The sequence below is a fragment of the Tyto alba genome, unplaced genomic scaffold (genome assembly GCF_018691265.1).
Source record: "Tyto alba isolate M040663 unplaced genomic scaffold, T.alba_DEE_v4.0 Super-Scaffold_10, whole genome shotgun sequence".
NCBI lineage: Eukaryota > Metazoa > Chordata > Aves > Strigiformes > Tytonidae > Tyto > Tyto alba.
The window spans coordinates 8,481,789-8,505,706 of NW_024881262.1; the positions used below are offsets into that span (position 1 = coordinate 8,481,789).

The following is a 23,918-nucleotide window of genomic DNA, read 5'->3' on the forward strand; positions in this document are numbered from 1 at the left end:
AGGTGGCAGTTTTTGTCCCATGTCCCTAACAGAAGGGTGTGATTTACTTCTATACACTTCAAACTTGCTAATCTGGCAAAACAGAACACAGCTGAAAGATCATTGATGTTTTCTGCAGGTTACACGAAATTAAACTTTCTCATCTTTCAAAGACAAAACCTGTTATCCCTCAACAAACTGTGCTTGTTATGGAGACTACCGGGCTCCCCTCTTGAGCCCAGTTTGTATTGACAAGTGTCCATCTCAAAACAAGGCTATTTTGCCTCCCATTATATTATGGGAAAATCATCCCAAAAATCTTACTCCCCTGATGGATGAGATCTTTTTTCTAATTTCCAACCTGAATATACTCCTTGCCATTTCTTCTTGTCCTGGTGCTGTCTTCAATCTAACACCGAAAATAGTTGTATTCACTCAAGGCTTTATCAACCCCTCATATATTTAGAGAAAGTAATTATATCCCCTTCAGACTTCACTCTACTGGGAGAAACCAACCAACCTCAAAGTGTCCTCTTGGGAGACAGACTCAGCTCCTCCTTCAACATTTCCATAGTCCTCTCCTGCTCCACTTCATATTCACCCTTCTTGAACGTGGTCTACCAGTCTAGTCCAGTGCTACACACTGGGATTTAGCAGTGCTGCCTTGCACATGAGCAGCATTAACACTCCTGTTTCTACCATCATGTACCAATTCACCTCACAGACCTTAGGAGTATATTTTTCAGAGCTGCAGGGTACTAGTGAATATCCTTTGATTTTACTGGCTAATATACTCAAGTCTTTCCATTCCTCTGTCATTTTCACGAGATGAGCACCCAGGTTAGGAAAAAATTCACATCTATCCAGTAGTGCACAACCAAGCATCGTGTGCTACAAAGTTTTAGTCTACATTTTCCACCCAAATCCTAAAGATCATCCAGCTCTTCCTGTAGGATATTCTGTTCTTTGTGCATACTGACAGTACCTGCCAACTTTAAGTCACTGGCAAATTTTATTGCAACGCTCCTACTTTTGGTTCATTAGTGGATACACTGAAGTCAGCCCAAGAGCAATTCTTAAGACACCTAACTTCCTTTTGGGCACAGCACATCCCCTGAGAGCACAAAATGATGTGACCTCCCTTTACCATGCTCCCTATTCACCTCGCAATTCTTCTACAACATTTCATCAATATTTTAACGAATCATTTCCGATGCATTGCTGGATCAAGCATCATATACCACAGTCTAGACAGATTAGCTCTGGTGTATTTTGTCTAAAACAAAAAATTAACAACTGTATGAAAGAAAGACAACACTTATCATACTATAGGTGTCCACGAAGCCTGTGTGCTTAAGTCATGTCTATTGTAATTATAAGTATATATACACACATGCACAAAAAATAGAGTAACAACCCTGCCTCAGTTCCTTCCCAATGCAAAGCCAGAGCTCCTGTGACCTCCAGACAGTGGGATGTTAGAACTAAGGTACTTCAGAGGATCACAGTTATGCTACACCATGTAACACTCATTCTTCTTCCAGATGTGCTACAATCCACATCCAGCTGCAGATGACCGAAAAGGAGTCCAATGAAAATGAGAAGCATTAACAGCAGCAATCCAAGGGGTACTGTCAACCTGAATGGGGTAATCCCTGAAACTGCCATGACACAGTCTTAGTGGCAAGACAAATATCGGTAGTTTATTTAGCTTGCATTAAGAGAAAAAGGAAATTCTATTGAAATACATGGACCACCATAGAGACAACATCAGCAGGTGGGAATAAATAACAAAGAGAGGCAGTGCTTGTTCCTGTTGGCTACGAAGAGGTAGATATGCTGAGAAACTTTAGTCAGCTTTGGCAAAGAAAATGGTGGAACAAAACTGGATGGGTCAATGAAAGCAACTTTGTTCTACTACAGTCTATTCACCACGGCTTCCAGCGTGAGCCAAAAACTAGCACATGCAAGAGTCCTGCCTGCTGACTGGGGCAGACTTTCAACCAGGAGTCTAGTAAACTGCAACAGCATTGAAAATATCTTAGTAATAACCAAAATTGAATTATTCAGTACAAAAGGATTTTGTTTTTAGAAAAAGTTAAATAGAAACTAGAAATTAGGCTAGTGGAAAGGTATGCCAACAATGTGTTCTAAGCTGCATTCACATTCATAAGCATACTAGTTACTCGCTTATCGTAAAAAGCATGAAATCTGTAGGAGAAGAGGCGGTAATGATCTTGCCTAGAGAGCAGCACATCACCTCAGAGGTGCCAACAGTAGGAAATAATAACTTGTGTTGTATCTTCTATTTAGAGTAAAACCCCAGCATCTCTAATGCTGTTTCCATTTGCAATTTATGTAATTAACAGTCACCTCCTCAGTGTTTCCTTGGGTTCAAATACTCTTACCTACTCCTCAGGTTATTTCCCATTTCCCACATGGTCAGCCTGCAGAAAACGTCTTCTGTGCCTCAGTCACTTCTTGGTTAAACCCATTCTGATGGCTCAGTAGTAGAATAATTTATCAATTGTTGCAAGAACAGCTGTTATAAATTTGTTTTCTATGTAAATCAGGTTCCATGCAACTAGGATGGAATTCCAGCCTTTTCAAATGCATTTTAATGTAAAATGCTGACATCAAGTTTTAAGTTCATTTGATTATTTTTTCTGTTTATGTTATTAGCAATCAGTTTTTCTGGCACTCTTTTCTGTTCCAGTTCAATCACTCAGCTGAATTACTTGAACTCCTGCTGAACTGCACCAAAAAAAAAGGAAAATTAACTAATGCCTCATTTGATCTTGTGACCATAAAACTTGTGTTTTCATTCCCTCTTTAACCTTTGACCAACTATTTTCCCCCTTAATTTGTATGTTATGTACCTGATAGTTTTAAATGTGTTTCTTTTATTCATGAAAAAAGAAATCACTCTGATGTTTGATCTGCCTTCTATTAGTTTTAACCACCACTGACTTTATTCTAGATTCTCATTTATTAGAACACACTTAAAATCACTTCTTCATGGTCCATCATATATGCATGTTATTTGACTTACTGTATTCTCTTTACCAGAAGTGCATGGCTGTTTTCACAAAAAGTGTTGACTGTGCTAATAGAGAAAACATGCTTACAAGGGAGTTAAATGGCTGATCTTGTAAAAGCTCATTTGCCAGTTTATCCCTTTTTTAAAGTCCTCTCCTTTTCATATTGTTATAATGGACTTGAACTTAATTTATGCTACTGGGTTTCTTTTCTCTTTTTTTTTTTTTTTTTTTTCGAAACAGATAACACCTGAACACATGATAAAGATTTTTAAAACACACAAAGACCATAATAAAATATGGTCTCTCTACAGCCAAAAGAAATTAAATTAAAGGGGAAGATTTCATTAATATCATTAATGAGGACGAGTATTCCAACTATGGCTCACATCTGACATCAATACCCTCCACTTGTGCGAATATTAAACTTATGGATGTTGATCCTACATACATACGCTCAATATCAACCCCGAGAGGACTCAGATCCCTTGTCTTAAATAGTTTTTTTTATTTGTTCATTAAATCACAGTAAGAACACCACACATGACCTTTATTTACAAATATGGGTGTACTAACCCAGTGATTATGATCTTTATTTCTATTCATATGGTGAACTAAAGACTTGGCATGTTACAGGCTTCCAGATCTGGTATCTACAAGGTCCCCTGGTCTTTGGTGGCCAGCAGGTCTTAGTTCTCCCAAGTAAATAAAAATCACTAGATTCAGTATCATTCCCCCCAGCCTACAGACTTCCTGTTCTGCAGCAATATGCACTATCTCCCAGCATCAACACCACCAAAACCAAGGGCAGCTTTTACTTTTGTTGACTTGAACTAATATCAACTTTCTGTTGACAAGATGGAAACCAGGACCAAGACCTGATGATACAAGGGACACATCAGCATGGTCTTCTGTGAAATAAGCCTTGCTCTTCTCCAGATGGTAACACTCATGAGCTTGGACACAAAAAAGCCCGTCCTTAGGTTTTCTCAACATCTTACTTCACGTACACTTAATATCCAGTTTAATTTTTTAATATGCAACCAACTTAGTCACTGTCAAGAACATTTAACACTGTATTTCTAATTCTTTCTTATAATAGAGCAGGAAAAGGGTCATTTCAGGTTACGCGACTTCAGCACAGGCATATGGCAGTGAACCCACAACAGAAACATAAAATCTCCCTCTCCTCTAAAGCAGATGGCATGCTGATCAAGTAAGATATAACCTAATGCTAGCTGCACTACTACTGCTATTAACTATTCAAGCAAAACCAGTATAAAGTAGTAAAGACAGAATAAACCCAAGGCAGTGGAGGTGAAGAAGGCAACGAGGAAAAAAAACCACAAGAGTAAAAAAGCTGTAACATAAGACAACCTACTGCAGCAGAAACAGCCTCTTTTCATGTACATTTAAGATTTAAAACCTAGGAATGGCAATAGGCAAGGAACAGCAACGGCCCTCATCCTGTTTCAGAGGACGTTCCCCTAGTTTGAGATACTGGCCCAGTTCCCTTTGCTCTTGTGATTTCACTGCACTGGGCACTTGCCAGGGGCTACATATCCCGGCTGCTTAGATAATTACATATTTATGATTCTACCGAGAATTCTCAGTCAAAGCTTATCTCTGAACTGTAAAACGCTTAGAGAATCAGCAGAGAAAGTTCTCTGACAAATGCTACTTCAAAAAAGAGCCACCACTTCATGAAATTTTTAAGGGCAGTAGTTTCCCTTTCAGTTGACTCATTCTGTAGTGAACTTTAACTGATGGTAGAAAAAGGAGGCAAGGGGTGTTTTCCCTCTTCATCAGAGAGGGATCTTACTAGTGTATTTAATTTGCTTTCTGTAAAAACAGAAAATAAAAAAAAATCTTCAAAAAATGGATCAGAATGCAGTAGTACATAAAATTTTAAATGCTTATCACAGTATGCACCATGCAACACCACACAATTTTTCTTCTGTATCGTATTATTAGCTCTTCCTCTTCAGTACATATACCACTAGATCAGCTAATTCATGCTGATCCAATAAATAGAATTTAGGGATGAACACTCTAAAATATAATTGTTCAGCTGTAACCAATTATCAGACAAAATACTTCACTTTCCTTCATTGATAACAGCATCCACTGATTTTAGAATGAGCAGAACAGTCCAAAATTTCATGTTGTCATTTAGACTATTTCAGGAGCTACTAGAAATACATATTTTATTTTCCTTTTAAAGTTGTACTCCATAAACTGTACAACCAACAGCCTCAATAATAAATTTTCTGAACACTTTTAGGCCCTACCGTTGAAATCGCTTTCAAGCTTGGTTAGCTTTATGCACACGAGTACTCCTTATTCATATCTCAAAAGAACTATTCCTACACTTGAAGTTACATGTATGCACATGTGTATGTATTTGAAGAATAAGGGCATTAGTCTTGCAGGGTTATTTATTTTGAAGTAATTATTCATGTCTCTTGCAGCCAACATCTTAAGTACTGCCAAGTTTCATAAACTCGAGAGGTCCCTCTTCTCAGTGTAATGAAAACCAACCTTCAACTCTACCACCTTTGAAAGGTCTGCTCACCTGCAGATACTCTTTCATATATACTTATAGTTGTGAGATGACATTCAGCTCCTGTTGAAACAGTCAATTTTGCAATTCCAGCGCAAACCCTGGAGCTAGTGGCATGGACCTCCCACTGCCCCTGGCAGGTGCCAGCAGAGGCAGAGCTTCCATACCAAACCCCACTCCTCCAGTTCTAGGTCTCTAGACTACAAGGACATGACTTAGCTGTCGACCACCCTGCTTTCCTGGAGACTAAGTAACTTTGTGCTCACTGCTATCCTAAGACTTTGGCAGTGTCAGCCTGTAATAAATAACATCCTCTATTCTCTCCAGCAGGACACCTTTTTAACTGATCAGCGTGTTGATCTTTGTCAAACTAACCATGTAGTGAAAGAGGGGGTCAGAGAACTCAGGCACAGCATTTTTCAGGATGCCTCTTGCAAGGCCACCATGTTGCCTGTCTTGCTCAATTCTTTCACAGCCCTTTTTGATTACTTCCTGCAAAATGAAATCCATCACAGCAAGCTGTCATATGTGTCACAAACTGGTACCTCCCAGTTTTCTGTAAGTTCCTGGGTTTTGCACACTCCTTTTTATATACTTAGACACACATATATGTGCATATAACTATATGCACACACAAGCACACCCATATACTGGCACACGTATTTATGCACACACAAAAACAAAAAGGCAGGCGTGCCTCAATGACTTGTAGAAGACAGAGAGGCAAACTGCTCTGCTTCTAAAACTCACAAGAGAAGCCTTGAAAGGTATGATGGAAAAATCTCTCTCAGGTAAGCTACCTGTTCTATCACGTAACAAGAAAATTGATTTGCTAAAGCCTTTGTGGAAATCCTGACATGATCTTTTGCTTAGGCCAAAGGTCCAGGAATTTCGAGTTTTATTTCCAACACATTCATTAATCCTTGTGATCATGGATTAAGTACGCAGCTATCAGCCTCTAAATGAACCTTTGAAATCCTAGAAAAAGTAGCATTAGACACTAATTTTCCTTCACTCACCAGGCCTTTTTTGTAAAGCCTTTGGATCTTTCCTTTGAGACTCTGAGGAACATTACAGTTGACTGGAAGAATGGGAAGGAGAACTCACACCAGCTGAACACAGACATACTCTCTTTCACCAGGCTATATCACAATATGAATATTTTATTAAAAAAAAAATGCCAACAATTACAATATGTTTTTAACAAGTAACTGATATTTTACCCTATTTCGTTATCAGCTAATATATCATACATGATGCAAAAAATAAGCATCTTTTAATTACCTTTTAAATAGAAAAGAAAGAAAAAACAAAAGAGGATGTGTAACTTCTGTGGTTTACCTTTTTTTTTTTTTTTTTTTAAGTACTAGGAAATGCAACTGACAATCATGATTTAAGAACTGATCAAAAATGCTAGTATCATTTCTCAAGGGAATCAGAAATTTCTGATTCAAATTTATGTATTGAACATGGGTAGCCAAGTTAAACCAAGCCCTGTTTAGGAGAACAATGTGCTGCTTTCTTCAGATCAACCTCTGGCCCATACCTTTGAGATGATGAAGAATGTGTCTAGCTTGTCTATTAAATCTACATTCAAACTATTTCAAAGTTAATTAAGAGGTGAGTAATTGTTTAGAAATCTCTAGAAAAATAAAATATAACAATGTAAAGCAGTCCTTAGAAAAGAGTGGGGAGTATTTCACTTCACTACAAGTAACAGTTGAGTATGTTTTATGATCACTGTAACAACTAGCATGCCCTGGAGACTGTGCAATTCTGAATTTCTAATATAATTTGTAGAGGGAAAATTAGGACAAAATGCAGTAACATTTTAAGTACAGTCTCTCAGTAGTTTAAAGTTTTATGAAGTATAAGGACTAGGTTAATATGGAATGAGTCATGTTTTTAAGAGAAGCAGTAACAGAGACCTGTATTTTAATTCATAACTAAAAACATGCTCAACTAATACAAAATAAAGAGAAATAAGAGTAGCTTTTTCTTGGAAAAATATCATCAACAACAGCGAAAATTTAGCAATGATAGAAAAGGCTGAGAGCAATGCTAGTTTCAGTTTTGGAAAGTTAAAATACCAGGCTAAGTGACCAGGTGAAAACAATGCCTTCTCACTCAACAAATCCATTCCCACCAGCTGAAATTAATCCCAAATCAATATAAACTTTACACATATCAACTCTGAGCCTAAACATCAGGCTATTAAATGACATACCCACTTGGTGCAGATCTTCTGATTTCAGAGTTATATTCACTTTACTTAGTGCCAAATGTATGCTGCATTACATTCACAGCATGATGTCTTTGAGAGTCAACAGAATTACTTACTATGTTTCAAAGTAAAGCAGTTACATCCAAGCAACCCTCTTGGAGTGTCATTTTGCTCACAAAGACAGTGGAGTTGCAAAGGTAAAAGTGAAGCTATAATTTATTTACATATTCTTTAGATCCATGCCCATATGCAAACCAAAGGAACCCAGGTCAGTTCTCAGATCCCAAACTGAGTTTTCAAAGCTAGTAGTTAGAAATACTATCCTTTAACTCCTGTACTGAGCGCAATGATCTAGAGATGCTCGAAATACAAAACTTGGGCTGGCACTTTATGCATTTATTTCTTAAGGCTAATGCTGCAATTACCATGCCTGTACACCTCAACTCTGACAACACAAGACACCAAAACTTCTGAAAAAAAGATTATTTGATCAAAGCTGAAGCAGTAAATTCCAGTCCTCTTCTTCACACCTGGCCTCCACTTCCATCTGCACAACCATCAGGAAGCATACATAAACCATAAGGACAGCCTGCAAATACCAACTTCTAGCAGTCTGTAACACTGAGTAATACTCCAGAGGTGGAGTAAGAAAATTGCATCAACCAAACCCCTTTCTACCGGAGCTAAGATTTTAGCTTCACTAGTCTTACATCATTAAATGTGTTGAAGCAAAATACACCTGGCACAGCATAGGTCTTTTTACAGGAGAAGCTGTAAGTACTGAAACAAACTGCAGAGAACACCCAAGTGAGGGCAACAGAGCACTGGGCTCAGCTTGCCCCAAACAGGCTCCTGGACCAGAGAGGAAGCAAAACCAGTCACCAACAGGATGAGCTCCGTTACTGTCAAGTCACACTTCTCACTTCAAAATTAACATGCTGCCCTACTGTCCACGGGGTAAAGATCGAGATACAACTTTAATATTTTATCAAACTGAATAACGGTCTAGACATTTCTTAAAAAAAAATAAGATAATCCACTTGTGTCCTAAAAAGTAGTTATTCTAAAAATACTATTTGCAATACAAGATGGCTTACAGTACATCTGCAGGAAGCGACCACACCACCTTTAGTCAGTTAAAAAGGTACTTACCATTGGCAGTGCATTGATATGCGGAAGTTTTCCTTTCAGGTGCCTCTTGCCACAGAAGGGTGATGCTGACAAGGAAATAAGGAGACAAAATAAGAAACATTAATATTTATTATTTTGAAAACGGTGGTGTTAACAGAATAAAACATTATCAAGTATGGGCCTTCACGGCTCTTGCAGCCTACTCTGTTGAAGGAGCTGAGTGATTACCACTGAATTTGTGTACAGCCTAGAGCAGCAGCGATTGGCACGGAGGAGCATGCAGAGCTGGGGTTTTGCATATATCCTGTCGCTACCCACATCACACACACTGCTTCTGCGGGGAGCCTGAAACACAGACCTTTGAACAAATAAGCCTCTTGAATGAATACTTACACCGTCAGACCTCCACACAGTCGCACCCATTCAGCAGGAACACACACAAACAAAACAACCCGTGTATAAAAATCCCCGTGTCTGGATTTTGCCTTAGCTCTCCAGAAAAAGCTTCAGGAAGTTAACTACACAAAGTAGGCAGCTTACAGTATCTTCTGCCCATGCCAAATTTCTTCTGGAAATAAACCTCAGCTACTGACTTCTAAACACTCTGAAAAGCCCCAAACAAAAATCAACATTCCAGCGGTTTGACTTCCAAAATGGTTACATCCACTACGAAGCAGGAGGAAAAAAAAAAAAAAAAAAAAAAAAAAAAAACAAAAAAAACTGTTTTCCTAACTCATATTGCCCTAAATAACTCCAGGTGTGCTTATGCACCCAGATAGTTATCAACTCCTGCAGTAACCTCAGTAAGTAAAAAAAAAAACAGCTCATACTAGTTGCTGGCAGTCCTTCCCATCTTTGAAAACCAAAAATTAAAAAGAAAAATCCATACTCTCCTACATTTTAGTAGTTTTCTTTACATATAAATAATAATTTTATTTATCTAACAGTAAAATAGTTAAGTACAAACAAAAACATTTTGATGTCCAAATATGTGTTAATTCTATCCACTATAACATCCATTTTTATTCAGTCATGACAAACAATTTTTATTGACACTAATATTTCTGAGTGATTGGTCTCCATACAAGTAGTTGCCAGACTATTCTTCTTCAGGAAATAATCTAATTGCCCACTCAAAGAGGGACACCCATGGACATGAGCGACTAAAAGTATTATCAGAATATTTTTAGATTAAACTATTTACAAAGCATCTGTAAACCATGTTCAAAAACTTCACTATGAGTAAAGAAGAACTAATTTTGGGGACTTGTGATCAACACAAAGTTCTCCCATGCAATTTTCAAGCTCAGCCAATAGGAAATGGTTTATTATAAAGCCATTCTTGGACCCAGCCAGAAAAAGAAAAGAGCTGCAGTTGGGCTTATTTTATTTTTAGGAGACCCACCACCACGGCAGGCAGAAACGTAACCTTCACAGTGCAAGCAAGAGGCGATGCAGAGGATGATAAAGAATGCAGGAATGCTGGGCATTGAAAGAATTTGCAAACATGCTCATTTCCTTGCTCAGTTATACTGGTGCCTCAGAAATTATGTAAATAGGCTGAGGAAAACTCCTCTCCTCAAGTGGCATTGTTTCCTATGCAGATCTACCCAGAAAGTCTGTGGGTTTTTTCCACAACCAGAGCTACAGACCGGCAGAGAAGAGAAAGCTTTATCACCTCACTCAACAGACCCATAAAAAAAAACCATTACTTGCTTATAACAAGAGTTTTCCTTAAAAACAGAACAAAACACCAACCAACCAATATTCTTTTGAGAACAACCTAAATCATTATAAAAGCTGTGTGCAGAGAAAGGCAGAGGAGGGCTCTGCTGCCCCATTCTGAGGGTGATGCTTGGTTGGGGTTACTTCACTTGGGAAGGAACACGGTAAACGTAAATAAAAGGATGATTGCACAAACATAAACCATTTTCTTCAATGAAAAAAAGGCTTTCTTCAGTATACACTGCCCAGACTGTCTCTTTCCAACACCCCTTTGCCCTTGTGCAATCTTCTGAGTGCAGTACTTATCATTGAAGCCAGCGAGGGAAACCTTTCCGTCTGATCTGTGGAAGAGACTTCTTGTCCTTTGCTTTATATCTAAACAGGGCAGTGACACGGAAAGAAGCTGGAAGCAAAGACTCAAGAGAGCATGGAATGAGAAAAGAAAGGGTTCGCCGACTCTGCTTCATTCCTCACTCATGTTAATTGGTTGTAGGCTCCAGTTTTAAATAAGGGCGCTTGAAATAACACGTAAATATTTAGAAAACTCTGTGATGTCCTCCTTCAGAATCAAATACTGAGTACAAACGCCTCATCAGCAGCTTTTTTCTTTCACAGTTTATCCTGTTGGACTTTGTCATTTTGGCATGTACCTTGAAAGAATGAAGGTGACAGCTATAATTTATTGATTTTAGACTATCTCTTGCCTTTATATACCAAGCTGTTACAGTGATTTAAACAGGTGACCAGGTGTAGTAACAGTTACACTATGTGACATTTAAAAATAATCCACCAGATGCCCTTGATGTTGATAAAGCACACCTGAGGAACGCACAGTAGCTTGTGAGTTTGGATCCTTCATCTTGGAGGGTCTGGGTGGTTGACCACTGACTGATGACTAATGCCTTCAGCATCGACTGACTATTGCTCCCCTCGACTTTAAAAGAAGTAAGATGGTGCTGCGTGCGTACCGACCTGTTCCCAGCCAGCACTCCCAGCTTTGTCCACACCAGGTTTTTCTGCACAAGAACGACGCGCCTGATGCCCGTGTCGTCCCATGACACGCCACCCGAACACTCGGTGCAACACCCAACATCATCTCCTCGGGAAGAGCGTCCCGCTGCCGTGCACAGAGCAGCAGCAGCAGCACCTGAAGGCATAAATTCTAGAAACCTGCTTGCATGCAAAGGTGGCAAAAAGGTCCAGGCAAACAGGTTGCACGAGGCAGGCAGTTCCCATCGGCAGGGCCAAAACTAACACGCCAAACCAGCTACCAAAAAAGCAAATACCAGTCCATGCTGCTAGCACAGATTGGGCTGCTGTTATCAACCAAGTAATAATCGTGTGGTACAAAGACAAAACCACAGATAAAAACAACCCTGGCACTGCACAGTGACAAATCTGGTTATAAACACATAGCGCAGATGTACACTGACATTATTCCTCACCTGTTTCCTAACATAATCAGTTCAAAACAAGGATTTCTCTAGAAGCCATTTACAAAAATGGTTAACCATTTTCTTCTAGAAACACCATAATTTATGCTATTTTTTCCTACCCATCCATTACACAAGGAATTACACTGGGTTCATGCTATGGCTAAAACAATATTTTCTGCATGAGCTTTGAATCACTTCTGTTCCTCATGTGAACCTGTGCACTCATGTTTTTCTGCTAATCCCCTTAGGATCGCACTGTTTATACTACTTTCTGAGATTCTGGTTATATTTGAGCTTTAACGACAAATTTAGTCATTAGATGTTGTGCTTTGTGAATTACAAAAGCCTTCTAAGGACACAGTATCTTTTCTTCTAAATTCTCTTCCAGTATCCTGCTTTTATCTGGATTCAGTATCTGGAAAGAGCATCCCAATCAAAACAGAATTAAAAATAACTAAATCCTGGATATTCCCTTCAGTAACTAGGCTGCAAAAAGCATCAGACAATAGTTTTAAAAGCCTAAATTGAAAAGTAATCACTCCATTGAATCCTTCCTTTCATTTGGTTAATAGGCATATACAAAACTAGCGGTGATTCTAGCACTGCCGTGCTTGGAACATAAACAGAGAAAATCAAAAGTTATTTCTTTTAATCACAGTTCCACAGCAATGCATGGCAATTTTTTTAAACAATTCAGCACTTCGACAATAACATCTGCTTTTCAGTTCTAACAGAGAAGCTGAACTGATATAAATACCAACTCAAAAATTTCAAGAGAAACAAGTATGTATGAGTGGGGAAAAAAAAAAAAAAAAATCAGGACCACACACAGGACAGCATTAAAAACCGTCATTACCTGCAACTAGTTGGTAGCAATAGGGTTCTTAGTGACAAAATAACTTACACAAACTCCACCAACACTCCACTCAAGAAGCACAGCAACAGCACAGCACGGCAGTATGCATGGATGGAGGGGGGTGATCACCAAGTGCGTTTTACAAGAAGCCTCAACAGGGAACACTCAAAGTATCCGAGACCCGCCCAGAGACATACCCACCTATATTCCTAAACTCTATCTCAAATGGCTTTTTCCTCTGTCAATTGAGAAATCTTTATTTCCTAATTTCTGTTCTATCTTTAGGTCTTTATTACATCAGAAACATGAAAAAACCTGACGCAAAGTAACTTTCTGGATGTTTCAAAGAAGAAATTATTATCATATTTATTTGTATCACATGAAAGTTGCACAGCTTTCCACACTTCAGAAATATCTTTCATATACCTAGCACCTGTACGTCTACAGACATATGCGAACCAACTATTAAAACAAAACAGGGTATCTGAAGGGATGAAGAAAAAGAACTAGGTAAGTACACAACACTATTCTGGAGAAAAGATCATCCGGACATGGGAACCACTCTTCACAAGTGCACAGAAACAGGATTCACTGTGCAATGAGAAACATAGGAAAAGCCAGACCAGAGCGAAAGAATATTGTAGCAGCTTATACACAAGTTTAAACACCAATTTCTATCAAAGTCAAAAATTAAGGCAATCACAGAAAATAGCTTATAGCCCACTGAAAGGAAAGGAAGCTAAATTGCTGGAGGGGAAACCATCTTAGCCAGGTCTATTAAATACACATAATGCACCAGAGTAATCTTGTCAAGACCAATCAGTTGGTATCACTGGGGAAGGAGGGAACGCGAGCTATGCTGCAGCACGATTTTACTTGCAAGGCATTTAAATGAAATTCATTAGTAAGTCACCCAATTCACATAAACTGAAAGTTAAAGGATCCTAGAGAATGAAGTTAAATCCAGTCTAGCCTGAAAGAATCTAAACAGTTATTACTCAAAGTGCTGAGTGTTACGTGAAGGGACTACTGCCACTAGACTAGTCACAAAATCCCACCTTCACAGAATGCTACATCTAGGATGGGGGCCCACCTATGTAAATTCAAGATAGTTTCTAATTTGTGTTGCTTGTTTGTTTTCTGAAAATAGTGGACATGATAACTATTGATAACAACAGTAGCATATTAATAATTTTTTGTGGTTTTATTCTAGAACTGAGTTTTACATTTAAATCCATCACTGCAAGATTAATTAGAGAAAAGACTGAGAATAACAGCCTGTCAAATTGGGTGCTCTCAGCAAACTCACCTCAAATTGAAAGGGGAAAAAAAAACCCAACCCTTTCCTTATGTTTAAAAAAAAGTAATCTGAGGTATAGCACTTAGGGGCCATTTTGTTATTCTCAGTAACTTTATTACAGATTTCAATTACGTACCTAAAACTGAACCAAGACACAAACAAAATACACCACTTTAAAAAAAAAAAAAAAAAGGATGAATCAGAATATTTTTTTCCATTCCCTGTCCTCAAAGTAGGAAAAGCCATATTTCCTATGATGCTAATTCAGCCTGCTCCAGCTTGCCAAATAGACTCAGCCACACTGCTCAGTGACAGCCCTTCCCTTCACAATGCAGAGCCCGTTAACTCAGATGAGCCTTCACAGCTGAACAGAGGCAGGCACCTGCTTTTATCAACATGGCAATGTGTTTGTAGGGAACCGATAGCTGCAAGGTTACCAGGACTTTTAAATTGATCTCCAATTTGGGGATGTGGAACAAAGATCAAACTATTTCCCTGGGAAAAAATACTTTTTTCCCTTTACCAGCTTCTGCTAATGATGCCCTCCTTGTCTGTGTTTTTAGATATTCAGAAGATATTCCTCTGCTTTGGGATTAACGGTGGGCCTTGCAGAAGAACCAGTCTAGATTATGGCAAACATCAGAAATCATTACAGTGGGGCAAAAGCACAAGTGTACATGTTTCTTAAAGAGCTTAATTTATCAAATCCATTAAAATTCTGTCTTATGCTTTGGGAGGCGGGATACATGCTTTAAGTAGACACCACATTTGGACCTGGGCTCAAAATGTTTAAATAAGGAAATCTCCAAAAATAACAAGAGGGCATAACAATATTGTGTTATTTTCAACCCTAACAAATGTAACCACCATTCAAGCCCTGTCTGTGTTTCCCTCAATATCAGTACCACTGTCACCCTTATCTTTCCCGGCAGCCAGAAGTCAAACAGGGCATTCTTTCAGGGTAAAAGCTCGATCTACATTTTTGTCAAGCCAAGCTAATGAGCTGCAGAGGACGTTTAGCCAAGGCAGCAGGACTTGGGTTCTGCTGCAAGATACGGTGTTTGCAGACAGTTTGATGTCAACGGGCTCAAGAAGTCCCGCTGTGGCCACTGACCCTGAACATCAGCGTGCACCCAGAGTTGTGCAAGTTGTGGCTCTCCTCCTACCTGAGAGTACGTTTGGAAGCCTGGTTGCCTTCTGTCTACCTTCTGCAGGAGCACCTTGCAGGATATTTGCCCTTGCAGCAAAGTATATGGTTTGAAAACAAATGTATACCAAAATGTTCAAAAAAATCCACCTCACTTGTGATATTGGACATGTAAAAGTAATAGCACAGTCAGAAGAATCGAGATGCAAGAATTCTTTTAATATGGCCCTCAAAATTATGAGTTACTTTTAATACTCAAAAGCACTTAAAAATCCATACGTATGAAAACATTCATCTGAAAACTTAATAGTCATACCAGAGGTGAAAAGTAAAGTTTGTGATGGAGCTTGGGCTCATATACTCCAGATGTTCCTGGGATGCAGCTCCAGTAAAATAAGGTGTTTATAATGCGTTCCAGATTCTTCCTGAAATTATTATGACTATTATTATTTTGTGCAAAGCCAGAGAAAAACTAAGCTTCTCACACTGCCAAAAAAGGTAACACTGACTGCCCTGAAATCATTCATTAAATGTATCAAGGAATAATTAAATATTTTTTCCAAAAATACTGCTCATCAAAAGCTGCTGCACTTCTGCTTACACTCCCCTCTCATTTCCCCAGGAATTTTTCAAAACTGAGTGACATTTGGTGCATAATATACTCACACAAAGCAGTACCACCTTTCTATACAAATTCTGTGTCTTGGTCATATTTTCACAAATAACCTACAGATTAAGATCTGTCTAACAGGTAAATCCTGTGATTAAGCAGCAGTTCAAGTTGCTCAAGACCAAGCAACGCACAAGAAATTTTTCCTTTTTTCTTACCTCCACACCCTACCACCAGTAGACAATATCATCTTCCCTACAAACCCTCCTGTTTCTTCCCTTCTCATGCTCCCATCATTTCTCTAGCAGGGTAAATTTTGCAGCGTTATATGAGGACTCTGGCTCACAAGGAGTTAAATCCTAGCTAAAGAGGGTTGCTATCATTCATGCACTCCTTGTCCAGCCATCCCTGCTAAATAGACAACTTATTCTAACAGAGCAACTACTGAACTGTGACAAACTGCAGACTGGGGTATAGCAAAAAAAAAAAACAACTCTGTCTCTCATTACCAGGGCAAGTTTCCTGCTTCAGGAGCAGGTAAGCCCTCCCTGCGGCAGCGGCTAAAAACTTCAGGAGCAGAAGCACTTCCAAATAAACTGCCTCTTGTCAGTAAGAGCTCAGAGGGTGTAGCTCACCTGAAGGCTTTGGTTTAGTTTTATCCTTAAGTCACATCCTAGCCAAAACCTACCTGTTACTGCTTGGGGAGACCTCGGTACCTCCCCCATCTACCCACTGCCAGTTGAGTGCCCTCATCACTTCCTTTCCCATAAAAAGTGGAAAATAATTGTTTTCTGCCACTCAGCTCCTGAAGCATCTTGCTGCAGGGTCAGAAGAGGACAGAACTGGCTCAAGAGAGAAAGAGAGAACATCCCTGAGAGGGAAGAAATGTGGGTACAGCACTGCCCTATAGTTCCATCATCAAAATACACCTCTCTTTCCAGGGATGCCTTAGACAACAATAGGGACCGCAGCACAAAAATCTCACAGCAAACACAGAATGATGTACTAGGTAATGTGAATCATAGCAGAAATAACACAGACACTAACTGTATAGCACATATATATCTATATATATATATAAATATTCTCTTGTCTTTTCAAACTATTTAGATACCAGAGCTTAGAAACGATGTTTGGCTGTCACACTGATTGAACAGGGAAATAGTTGCATCAATACTAGACTTATACATGGAGTAAGAGACACCAAAACCTGTTCCAAAGAATAAGCAGCCTACAATACAAGTAAACATAGCAAAATATTTACTTTAGCAGTATGGTCATGGAGTATAGCATTTATTAAATAAATTGATTAAAGTCATTAATCAACAGCAGCATTAGACTAATCTAATTGTGCCGCTTGTTCATCACCTTTTTTGTTTGTTTTTAACAACAGGACCTAAACATGATCAAGGAAAACAAATATATTTGATTCATCAATGACAGAATATTCAAAGGATCTGATGAGCATCAGGAAATGAAGCTACAGTAAAGAGGTCTCACATAAAGACCATCACCAGGCTATGATTAATTGATAACAACTTAAGAGTGCCCTTATTCAGATCTGTCATAAGTAGTAAAGTGGGGTTGATCTACATCTATACAGTTAAAACTATTAAACTATGTACCTCCCACCCTAGGTGGTCTATTCTCAAATACAATAAAGCTTTTCCTAAAAATGCTGTTCATTATGTCAATTAACATTTCAATTATGTTAGGCTTTCCCACTGTAGGAAAATGTTTTTCCTAATTGCAAATGGGTACAGAAAAACCCACGCAAACTTAATTTGTTGCCAGAACGAGTGAAGTCAGTATTCCAGTTTCACTGGAAATAATGTTCTGTTGAATTTCCTACGGTCACTGCAGCTGTATAGCTCAATTTATAGCCCCTTTGAACTAATGCATTACATATACAAAGCAACATATAACAGGTGTTTATCCTACAAACAAGTGGAAGTGTGATTAGATAACCTATTATGCTGCTTTACAAGCAGTTTAAAAAGTGAAAAAAAAATTGCTAATGTTAGTTCCCCAGTACTGTGTATTTTCAATGAAACAAGATAAAAGACTTTATCCAAACAAAATTGTAAGAGACCTGAATGAGACCTGAGGAGTGGCCATACCAGATCAGGCCAAAGGGCTCCCCGGCCCATTACCCTCTCTCCAGCAGTGACCCAAAGGCAGATGCCCAAACAAAGAGTGAAAACAGCACCAACATAATCTAGTCCCCTAAATACTCTCCTAGCCTCCAGCTATTTTCAACTCAGATGACTTTTCAGAGCCCAATTTGTTTAGTTTCTGTGTGTTTAGTAACCTCAGAGGAATTACCTTCCATTAACATTTTCAGTCCCATAAACATTTAACATCTACCTCTTCTGGTAAGCAGTTTTACAGGTTTTCTCCCTGCTTGGAAAAATAATAGTTTGTGTCTTTCTTTACAATTTTATGTATCTGCCTCTTACCAGCTTAACTTGACATTCCTGTAAGAGAAAAGGAACCTCTGACCCCTGTTCTCCGTGGCTCTTGTAACTCCACAGACCTCAGTATACCCCACTGCCATGTTGTAACTTTTCCTTAAACCAGCTGTTGCTTGAAATAGCTACCTGGTCTCTATGTTACATTTTGATATGACAATCACACACTTTGCATGGGATTAATTTAAGTCTCCCATGGTGTTTCCAACCTTCCTGCCTTTCTGTATTACCATCTTGATAGGGTAGTCAGTATCCACTTCTATGTACCACTCTTATACCAGCCAAACAAAAAGATAAACAAAAACATTTAACACATTGTTATTGAAGGTGTTCAACTATAAAAGTGTCCATCTAGAAATGTGAAATGGGGAAGTGAGCATCTAATATGGTAAATGTTGCAATAATGACATTAAATTTCAAGACTATTTTTGAAAGAGCATGGGCCAATATGTACTCCTCGGCACAAGCCTACACCTACAAAAGAGCTCCGTTTCTTACATATTAGTTTTTAATTCAGGAAGCTACTAACTTCCAAATTTTATCTCCACAGTAATCTGACTAATACTCAGAATTCTCAGTGTCTCACCTTTCCACTCATTTTCTCTTCCGTTCTTCAGTAGAGCTCCCTGTAAACAGGGTTAATAGCATCTTGTTTTCTCTAATGGGTATATCCTAATAGTAACTGTAAAGGATATGTCAACGCTATCAAGAATGACTTGAATTTAAGCTTTCTTAAACATTCTGAAGAACTGACACTAAATTCACCATCTTCAAAAATATCCCAGAAAAAAAGGAGTTTTGTCACGCATGTTATTTATCATTTTCAAAATCAGTACAAAAATGGAACTAGTTACTACCCTCTGCATTAAATGTTTATTTAATCTCAGTGAAAGTTTACCTGATAACTTGGAAAGCTGATAATCGATCAGGTCTCAGGTACAGGTAAGTAGCATCTCCAACCAGGAGAAGAGACACAACAATTCAACAGGAGCAAAATCAAGGGCAAGAAAAGATCTAAGCTTTAGATAAATCTGCTGAAGATAGTATAGGTGGAAACACATTTAAATAACCAGGGAAAACTTCCCCAAAACAAAATCATGCAGCTGAAGAAGAGTTATGAGAAACAGCCTATGCTATGGGGCTCCTGTTAATTTAAGCAAGAGTAGTAAGGACTCTGGAAGGAGTAATTCTGCCTAAGGAGACATCTAGTGTATAGCGTTTGATCTAACAGGGCCCTTCCCTTTCTTGACTTTTTGATTCTTATCTTGATTGTTTGACACCAGGAATTTGAAATTGGCTAAACTGTGCATCCTGCAAATCTCACTATTCAACCTGGAATAGGCTGAAGATAGGATTTCACCAGTTGGGAATTTCATTTACAGAATTCTGCCTCTGTGGTTGCCTGCAGAATTCTCCACAACTGCCATCAGGACTTCATGAAAAGGGTGGGTTTGGGGCTTTTTTTTTTTTTTTTTTTTTAAATCAATTCACATTTATCAGTGTGATCTGCTAGACTTATCAGAGAAAGTAACTGAGACACAAGTTCTCTAAGTCTTGGTCTTTGGGAAAAAAAAACTTCTTTAATCTTCCAACTTGTGAAAGACAGAAATTTACCCACACTTTAATAAGATATGCTAGATAGCTACCATCACTGAAATTACCTGCTCCTTCCATGTTTTTTGCTGCTCTGTTACAGACTTATTGAAGCATCCACAGACTAGCCTGGTTTTCATTTTTAAAAAAGAAAAAAAGTGATGAATGTCTTTAAATTTTTAAAAAGTGAAACAAAAGTGCCATGTCTCTATTTTCAGTTTGATTATGCAGATATTTAGTTCTTTTTATTGATGAAGAACAAATCTGAGGCTGAAACACTTTCCTACTTTATTCTGTGATCATGCTAACACGCACTTGTTAACCGAGGAAACAACTGACAAATGCTTGGGTGAGGAATATCAAACAAACACGCTTGTCAAAAATACTCCACCTAGCAAAAGTATTTCCCCTCAGTGTCAGACATGTCAAATATCAGGGTCTGGTTCATCTCCAAACAGCACACAGTAGATATTATTTCAGTCACACCTAGTCAAGGGTTTTTCTTCGCCCTCCCCTTTTTTTAAGCATGCCTGTCGAGCATGCTTTTTGCCATGTTTTTCAAAAGCAGCGGCGGGATTTTAAAATGGAACAGTATGATGTATTTAGCACTATCTGATACATACACAGAACCCATATAGCGCTATGTAATAAACGTATAGAACTTGGCAGCCCAATAATGATGTATCTTCCGTCAGCCCACAAATAGTAACAACCAAGGTTTACAAACTGCTGCACACTTCAGAAGAGACTGTTTACCAGATCAGATAAAAAACAAGATTCAATGTATATATATATTTTCTTGAATGACACTGTACAGCTGCAATCATTTATCACTTTTTCTTGTGTCTTATCATTCTTATCACTAAGGAACAAGCAAGATCTTGGAATTGCAAAAATGCCTCAAATACTAGCACTTCTGACCCATTTAACACATAACATTTTTTTTTACAGCAACTTTATCCAGAAATAAATCCACTTGCCGTATTCTCACGGGAATACTGCTACTATACTGATTTTGACACCTTTTCAGAGAAGTCACTTTTGACCTTCTTGGACTGCGTGCACAATAGGCTGTGTGTGCACACCAGAGACACGCTGACTTTCCCCCTCCCACAAAAATGAAAAGGATGCTATTTTGCTAATGACATTTGTAGACTAAACAAGCTAAGTTTAAGAGTAATTAGGACTATTTGTTCTTTTGTCAAGTTAAAATAATTTCCTTTCAGCATTTTTAACTCAATAATGTTAATGCAATGATTCAGCAAATCTTATCTTTTTGTTTCTAATAATATCCTCCTGTAAAGTAGTAAGAAAAAAAAAAAAAAAGAAACTACGTTCATTTATTTTAGCCTGCATATGAAGAGTTAACTTTTATTACTCCAGTGTGTAAAGATTTTACTACAAAATGCTTAAGTGACTTGGACAATTGCCAGTCCTCAAAATGACACATGCCAAACACGCTTACCAAATTTTGAAGACACTGGCTCCATGGAGCAACCGCAGACCACCCACGGCCTCACCGGGCAAAGATGAGTGTGGATGAAGGCATGCAGCCACAGCAATGTGCAAATATTTCATGCCAGAGAAGCAACAATAGTGTAAAGTGTAGTAATACATGTATGAAAGTGATCTACAAAGCCTCCCATCACTGTGTAAAATTCCACTGTCCCAGCACACACTATATAGCCATAAAATGTAAGATAAGGAGAGAGATGTAAATTCTAGCAACAAGGCACAATGAACCTCAGAATATGCACATATACGATGGGAAATGTAAATAGACAGAGGTTTACTTCTTGGCTTGCAAATGCAACTTAGGGATTCAGATTTTTGCTTTTGTTAACACATAACAAAATTGCCAGTAGGGCAATTTGATTTCACATGTAAGTCTCCATGTAAAAATCTCTCATGTGACACATTTTTGAAAGAGATGTGTATTTGCAAAATATTAAAGACAACATTTGCATTTCTTTTGATTAACAAATCAGAAAGATACTACTGAGGATCCAAATAGTCTGCTCATCCTTAGTTACCAGAATCCTTGACCTGGTGAGGTCATTTCAGCTGTCATATCTGAGGCACTCCACCCAAACCCTCCTGTGGGTCTTTTTCTTTTTTAAATTAACCATTTCACACTGTTAACTATGAATTAACAATTATATAAATCAAGTTTAAAGGAGAGACATTTCCTAAGCCTCCCAACAGCTGCAGCACTGCCCTTGCTATTGCCACATCAGCTGAATAAAATTACCAAGATTCAGATGGACTTCACTGTGGCTACTCACAGCCTGGAGACGCATGTGAGCATTCCCAATACACCTCTCGCAAAGGAAAATTATGGGTACTGCCTGAGACAAGCAGCTGAGTTATTCATGGCCAGAGAGACCCAAAAAGCCAGAACTGAGGTATGGTGAACTTAAAAATTCTGGTAAAGACACAGAGCATAGACACTTTAATGTTATCAATATTAATTACGTTTAGAAATAACAAAGATTAAAATACAAACCCTACAGATACCACACACTAAATTTTAAACCCCGCTGCTTATTATTCTAACCAACTAGAACAAAACAGAAATAAATAACGTTGCCTAAAGAGAATTGGAGTGCAGTAACTCTGGCTCTGGCGCAGGCTGGCTCCCCACAGCTGGGCTGCGGCTCCTGCCCAGTACCACTGCCTCACCAGGGAATGATGGCATGAAGGGCGTAGAAAAGAAGAGGGAACACCACAGAAACATTTGTGTTTGTTCTTTTTAAAGAGTGTTTTTTTCATCTTTGCCAAAAATTTCTATTGAAAAAAAATTAAAAATCTTTTGTTAATCTTTAATTGAAATTCTTCACTGTGTTTTGACAGCAACGGAACCCTGCTGCAGCATCTTTGGTATGTGTGCTAACTACTATTCTCTTCAGAAAACAAAGCTTTTGCAATAATACAGTTTATCTTGGATCATATAATTTTAAGGTTTGGAATAAAAGACATTGGTTGATATCAACCAGATCTGAAAGAGAGAGAGAAAGCCAGAAATCTCACTGATGCCCTAAAATAACCGGCCAAGTCAGACGGAGAGGGTGCATGTGCTCTGATACACACCACATTTCTTGTAAAAGCTCCTTGAGGGAAAGGCTGCATCGAGTCATACAGGAGATCCTTCGAGCATAGGAAAACCTCCCATACTCAGGAACGCAACACCAGTTTACAGGAAATCACACACCGCTATTTCCACTTTCCACAGAGTAACGCGGATTGCTAGAAACAAGCAGGCAACAATAATTCACGACCCTCCCTCTCATGTCTTTGAAAAGTAATGATGGTCAGAGTACAACCCAGTATCAAACTATTTACAGGTTTCAGAAGTTAAAACTGGTACTTCAAACTAAGCAGAGCCTCGTGCAGAGGCAAAGCACCAAGGGAAACGCTACTTCGTGTGCCCGGCCGTGCCTTACACCCGGACCGCCGATCCCTGCGCTAGTTCGGGGCTGCCCTGCAGCTGGCAGAGCCAAGCCTCAGGTGGCAGGAGCAGCACTGCTCAGGCCAGGGTGTTTTCTAAAGACACACCACCTGTCAAGATTGAGTTTAAATTTTAATTTCAAATCCAATCTAAAATTTTTGCGACCTATACCAAAATGTGATTTAAGCCTCTACAATAATTTCAGACAAATGAAATATTCAAGAAATACATTAAGTTTTAAAGAAAGCTAAACCACTGATGGAACTGCTGGAAAACACAGACATAGCATTCATAGAGAGCATATTAGAAGTGTTAAGTGGTAAGCTTTTGCAGTGGCATAGAAATTGTTTTTCATACCTCAACTAGTTTGTATTCAGGTAGCTGCAGTACTTTGAAT

The 23,918-nt window shown here is 38.6% G+C and overlaps 1 protein-coding gene across 7 annotated transcripts in view; it reads right to left on the reverse strand.

Moving 5' to 3' along the window:
* The window catches only part of TBL1XR1 (TBL1X receptor 1), a 116,768-nt gene that overhangs the window by 57,395 nt on the left and 35,455 nt on the right, over positions 1 to 23,918 (reverse strand). For all 7 annotated transcript variants that reach the window (XM_042794014.1, XM_042794006.1, XM_042794024.1 and 4 more), the window contains exon 2: positions 8,957 to 9,021. The gene's annotated coding sequence lies outside the window, so the exon portion shown is untranslated. The remainder of the gene's footprint in view (positions 1 to 8,956; positions 9,022 to 23,918) is intronic.